This window comes from Marmota monax, unplaced genomic scaffold (genome assembly GCF_021218885.2).
Source record: "Marmota monax isolate L192 unplaced genomic scaffold, Marmota_monax_Labrador192_F-V1.1 WCK01_AAM20220418_F8-fsc00618, whole genome shotgun sequence".
NCBI lineage: Eukaryota > Metazoa > Chordata > Mammalia > Rodentia > Sciuridae > Marmota > Marmota monax.
Genome location: NW_026693496.1, coordinates 111,930 through 118,918, shown reverse-complemented (window position 1 = coordinate 118,918; position 6,989 = coordinate 111,930).

Genomic DNA, 6,989 nt, shown 5'->3' with positions numbered 1-6,989 from the left:
GGGGGTGTGGAGGTGGGAGTTAGAGCTGACGGCCAGGATGATGAGCAGGTTCCCAAGCACTGTGACCAGGTACATGAACAGGAGCAGTCCAGAGAGGATGGGCTGCAGGTCTGGGTCCTCTGAGAGGCCCAGGAGATGAAATTTTGATATGCCTGTCACATTTTGTGTTTCTGGACACCTTTGGGGAAGGCAAAGAGTGTAAACAACAACAACAACAACAACAAATCATCATTCCCACCTCACTATGAATTCAGGTATTTACTATGAAGCTGCTCACACTGGAGATCCACACATCCTAAACATAGTTCTCAGTAGTAAAACTCGCAGTCTTGCACACGCTCATTGTAAATATAAAATAAATATCATAAATATCATAAGTCATAAATATCATAAGTCATAAATATCATAAGCTGTAAGAAGTTGTTTAGTCAGGTTTTTCATTTCTGTGACCAAAAGACCTGACAAGAACAATTTAGAGGAGGAAAAGTTTATTTGGGGCTCATGGTCTTAGTCCATCAATGGCCTAGTCCATTCACTAGTTCTGCCTGAGGTGAGGCAGAACATCATGGCAGAAGTGTGTACAGCTGGAATGGGTCACCCAGAAAGTGGAGAGAGTGTTTTCTCAACAAGAACAAAATAGAAACTCCAAAGGCATGCCCATGAGGACCCACCTCATCCAGCCACACTCTATCTGCCTTCAGTCACCACCCAGTTAATTCCTATTAGGGAATGAATATACTGATTAGGTGAAGCCTCGCATAACTCAAACATTTCGTCTCTAAATTTTCTTGCAGTGTCTTACACATGAGCTCTTGGAGGACACATGATGTAACATCAACTCCTCTGAAGAGTTTAATTTTATGCAGGTTTATTTGAATCAACCCATATAATATCAATAAAATATCTGCTATGTAAAATAACTCTTCACTCTTTTTCTTTTCTTTTACTCTCTACTCCATCTGGCCTGCTTAAACTGCTTCATGGATTTGTGATCTCAAAACATCAAGTTTGTAATTTTAAGATTTAACCCAAAGAAAGCCCCAGAGCTCAGCCTTTCATGCAACCACTTCATTTCCTCTTCATGGACTGTCTGTTCATTCCTGATTAAGTGGCTTGAAATTCCTTTATTTCAGCCACATGAGGGAAACAGGTTCATTCATTGTAAGTTCTCAATGTAATTAAATTGTAAAACAATGAAAAAATAATAATAAACAGTCAAGGAAATAGTAAATACTCTTGGGAATTGCCAAATTGTAAATAATTACCTACCTTGTATAGTTGTTTGAAAATTTATTTCTTTTTTTTTAAATTTTTTATTGTTGGTTGTTCAAAACATTACAAATTTCTTGACATATCATATAAAAGTTTTTTTTTTAATCTAGTCCAATTTGTTTGTTTTTCCTTTGATCATTGGTTTTCTCCTTCTTTTTTTTTTTAAGAGAGAGTGAGAGAGAGAATTTTTTTAATGTTTATTTTTTAGTTTTCGGCTAACACAACATCGTTATATGTGGTGCTGAGGATCGAACCCAGGCCGCACGCATGCCAGGCGAGCGCGCTACCGCTTGAGCCACATTCTTTCCAATTGCATACCTAGCACTTTTGTCTCATTTGTTAATATACACACTTTTGGATATTTTAGATAATCCATATTTCACAAAGTCAGACCAACACCAATTTAATCAGCATATCTGCATGTGAAGTCTTCAGATATCCTTACACCAGAATTGGAATCCACTGAATAACAACCTCCTGGCATTTAGAACATGCTCTTTGAATGTTGGAAATTATAATAGTCATAATACTCACGACCTCTGTTAAAGCCCAGAAATTCAATAATACTTGTCTCAGGACTAGCATTGGATAGAGACTGAATCATTATCTACAAAACATGAGGCTTAGTATCTCTGCCTGATTTCATTCTCTTGCAAATCTGTCTCCAAACACATCTTCTGTCATGAAGTGAGAAGGTATAATTTTCTGTTGGTTTTTCCATGTCAGTAGTATCTACCATAGAGTTTGCTTTACAAAATTGCCTTAAAACTACCCAAAGCTCATCTAAGCAGTCTGCAACACCATACTTATTGCCCCTACAATGTACTAGGTTACATTAATTCCATCTGTGAAGTACATTCCTCTTCTTCAAAGTCTTTATCTGATGCAAAGTGTTACCTGAAGAAAGGACACCATTTAATGGGAAAGTTTATTAATATGTCAAATATTTCAAAATGCTTTTGCCTCTCACCAGGTCACACAAGTAAGAGTGCCTATGTAATACGTTGGCCAGGAATAGTTGAATGGTTTCCAATGTACAAATATACTATTAATGACCAACATTTATGTCACTATGAGGACAGTCAATATCACCTACATCTTCTCAAATATGTATCATAAATATGAGGCTAAACACTAACTAGCAATACTTTGTCCTTCAAGACTCCGGAGGAAATTTCAACTTCTGTAGGGAATGCTATTTCCTCTGGCTGTAGCAGCAGAGCTGGTGCCTGAACTGGAGTCAGGAAGGCAGCATTTCAGACCCACATCCCACCTGCCAGTGTGTGCACAGTGTGCGAATCTCTCCTCCTCTCCCTGTTCACTGCTTCAGGAAAATACAGATTATAACACCATCTCCACAACATGTGCAGCATCAAAGAGAAATTGGAAACCCAATAAATATTGGATCACTCAATAAAAATTGTGATTTAATATAAGATTCCATTCTTATGGAAGAAAGCCATTGTCAAGGGCACTGGAGGCTGGAAGGAGGTGAAACTCTGTCCTGTGCCTCAGTGGAAGGCTCCAGCATTAAGTGCCCCTTCAGCTCTGCCTCATTGCCTTTCTTCAAACCCATGAAAATCTCTGCCATGATGTCTCAAAATTTGTCTACTGTGGATAGTATTAAATAAAAAACAATATGTGGATGCTAGTTCACTAAGGCAAGGGTCACTAGGGAAGAATAGTGTTACCTTAGAGTAGGCAGAGAGAAGGGATATGGGGATAGGAAAGATAGTGGAATGAAGCAGACATTACTGAGTGTATATAGTGACTGCATGACTAATGTGATTCTGCAACATGTACACTCAGAAAAATCAGAAATTATATCCCATCTATGTATGATATATCAAAGTGCAGAAATGCATTCTACTGTCATGTGTAACTAATTAAAACAAATTTAAAATTCTTTTAAAAATAATAAGAAAAAAGGGTCTCTATGTCCAAAGCATGGACATAGAAAGACACTATTTTACTTTGTCTCTACTCTCACAGACAATTCTAATAGGAGGGTCAGAAATAAATATCCCATTCAGAAATAGGAAAACTGTCACTCCAGGTCACAGGATGTATGAATCGAGTGGCATGCAGATCAACCTAGTCATTACTAACAGTAATAACAATATCCAGGTTTTATTCTTCCCAGATTTTATTTATATATGCCATATTTTCCACATGAGATCAATAAATATCTACTTAATTCTGACTCACTGCAGTTGCATCAACTAGAAATCATCTCGAGAGGACAAGGCTAAATTGAGAAACACTAGTAACACTAGTGACCTCTTTTTACACTGACACTGACACATTAAATATTTTTATTCATTCCCAGCAGACAGTTTTCAGCATAAGTCTACAGTTCTTAACCATGGGTCTATTACAAAAATGTTTCCAGCTGCATGAGCAGGGATGAAAACAAGACCTGAATTTAGGTCTGCTTTGAGATTGAGCGGGCTGTTTTCCAGCATGGAGGGGTATATGGTGAGCTCATGGAGGTTCTGGAGGGGGCTCAAGAGTGGATCTGTGCTGAATGATCATCAGCCTCCCCTACTGTGACCTCTCAGTGACCTGTGGCTGTTCTTCCATAGTTCATACAGCAGGTGCCCCCCATTGCTCTGCCCTGTGATCCCCAGGAATCCCACAAGGAAGAGCACAGGGGACAAAGCTCTCTTTCTTCAGTGACACGGAAGAGGAATGGCTTGCTAATGGGACAGGCTTCCAGGATCCTCCTGTGGTGCCCTGTGTCCATGGTCAGACAGCCCAACACAAACAAGGCTGTGCTCTTTCATACTAACAAAGGAGTATAAGTTACATAAGTAAAACACATTTCTTCATTTTCTATAAAATAATTATGTGGATACATATAACTAAAGTGAGATGGTGCACATGAAATGAAACAATTGACACAGAGCACATTGCTCAACCCTGAGCCTGGGAAGCCCTGCACCTCAGTTCATGGTTCTCTGGCTTTTGTCCTCCTCCTCATCATCCTCATCACCACCACTATAGTCCCTTCATAGAGCTTAGGAAACACTTTTGAGGACCCATTTTGTGCTGCTGTGTGTGAGATTTCTGTGTGAGTTAGAACCAGTGTGGGTGGAGAGCACATTTTGAATAAGATTTCTTATCTCCCCACCAGAAACAAAAGCTTGAACCCCACAACCCCAAGGTTGAAGCTGCATGCTGGTGCCCTCCCACCTGGCTATTCTGTGGTGAGTGTCCTCATGCTAATGTAACACTACTTCCCCAGTCCTTCCCACATCCAAGGCCCCCTCTGCACTTACTGGGTCATGCTGCTTCCCTGCAGGGTCATGACCAAGAAGTGCAGATCCTGAGACCCTACCAATTGTGGAGCCCATGGAAGGAGCAACTGTGTCCACAGGAACAGATCATGTGTTCAGGAGCTTCCTGATGCAGACACCCCAGGAGGAGAGACAGCACTACAGGTCACTGGACGATGCCATCAACTGAAGGGCTACAAGCACAGGCTGAGTGAGGACTATTATATGACCTTGGAAGATCAATACAGAGATTATAATTAGACTAATTGGTCCATGATATCTCAATCTCCAAGGACTTACCATCGTTAATGGGGAAGACAAAGAAAATCCACTTCCACATGAATTTTTAAACCTCAAAACTAATGATGAGCTAAGCTGTGTGCTCGATTTACTACTTTCATTTCTATAATTTTAAAGGTACATCTGTATTAAAGGTCCATTCTTTTCTTTAATTTTTATTTTTTTATTTGTCTTAATTAGTTACACATAACAGTACAAGGTCCATTCTTATTAGGGTAGGATACAAATAGCAAAAATTGCCATGAGAACCAAACTAAGTGTACCCTTCAGTGGCATTTACTTTGTCGATACAGAGTTTATTGTATGCTTGTTTTTAAAGTTTTTTTTGGGGGGGGGATTGTTGATAGACGTTTATTTTATTTATTTAAATTCAGTGCTAAGAATTGAACCCATGGTTTTTGTTTAAAAGGATGTCTTTGGGATCGAACATGGCGGCAGGCGTGGAGAGATCAAGTCTCTGACCTCTTCAGCTGTGCGGGCATAGGGAGTCGTAAACCGTCTAAATGCTGTTTGCTCAGGATCATTAGGCAAAGCTGAGCAGACGTGGATCTGGGGCGAACAGTCTGGGCCTCTCAGAACACACACCGAGCACGGATCGGCTGAATTCAAGCTCCCATTTGCCTGCATCTTGCAGACAAACTGCTGTGACTCAGCACTAAATGATCCCGCTGAAACAACTGGTCGACCCTTCTTAACCTGCGGAGGTTAATACCAACCAAGCCTTCATAGGCAGTGGCCACAGGAATGAGACGGGGCTTGGGAGAGCCAGTCAGGACCCACCCATTGCATTGGTCAACTGGCAAAGGGAACAAAATGTCACCATTTGCATGGGATACCACCATGGCAGAGAACTGACATCACCAGAATGAGGCAGAGAAGATAACTTCATTGAAACTGGCAGCGACAGGTGTGTAACCCCCTAGCCCTCCCTCTCCACACAGCGGGGAAAACTTAAGGGCCCCTCCCAGCTCTCCCGTGAGCGCAATAGTCAGATGGAGGGAATCAGGAGTGGTGCGGGACCCGCAGCGTGGAACCCCCGGCTACCGCTCCCACCAGTGCTGACAACTGACGTCTCTTGCACCAGCTACTGGGGGCGTGGCTACCGGATGGCAAGAAAAATTCGCTGAGGGTTCTCAGCCCCAAGCTCCACAAACTTAGGGTCTGAGGGAATGGCAAATAGGGAGAGTGTGCCCAGTCGTTCAAGAAAATAGGGCTCTTGGGAGCAGCAGACCTGGCGTGTAGCCAGTATTGTGGTGAACGTCACCGGTGAGTGGGACCTGGCTTGAGGAAAAGTGGAGAAGTAACTAGACACAAGAGAAGGCCCTAGGAACTCAGGATTGGAGACCCGCCCAGTCTGGGAGGAGGAGCTGCTGCACAGTGATTGGTTCCTGCATATTGAGAGGAGAAGCTTGGCCCAGTGGGCACAGCTCCACCTACTGGAAGAGAAGTTAATCAAACTCTAAGACTGCATTTATTATTATTTTTTTATTGTTTGTTTTTTTTTTTCATTTTCATTTTTTTTTATTTTTTAAATTTTCTTTAAACATTTTTTATTATTTTTTTATTTTAATTTTAATTTTTTGATTATTTTTTAAAAATGTTTTTATTTTCTATTTTTTTTATTTTGTCTTTTCATTTCTTTTCAATTTCCTTATTCCCCCTTCCTTGAATTCTACCTGCTTACTCTCATTCTCTTTAGTGACTTCTTCCCTTCCCTTCTAATACCTTTCCTCCCAAGCATCAAATAAATTTATAGGAGTAAACTCAGCAGTCAAATAGAACAAGAAGTAACATGAGCAGCATGAAAAAGCAAGGAAGAAAAGGAGTACAAACAATGCAGGACAGCCTAAATATTCAGGAGGACCTAGAGGCATCAGAAAAATGGTCAAATAAAGAACTCAAGGAATACCTTAGACAGATGGAATGGAACCTTAAAGAGGATATGAGACAGCAAATTCAAACAGTAAAAGAACATATTGAAAATGAATTACATAAACAGATAAAAGAAGCAAATAAGCATCTTTATCAGGAGATAGAGATTATAAAAAAGTCAAACAATAATTCTAGAAATGAAGGAAACTAAAAACCAAATTAAAAACTCAAATGAGAGTATCACTAACTGAGTGGAGCAAGTAGAAG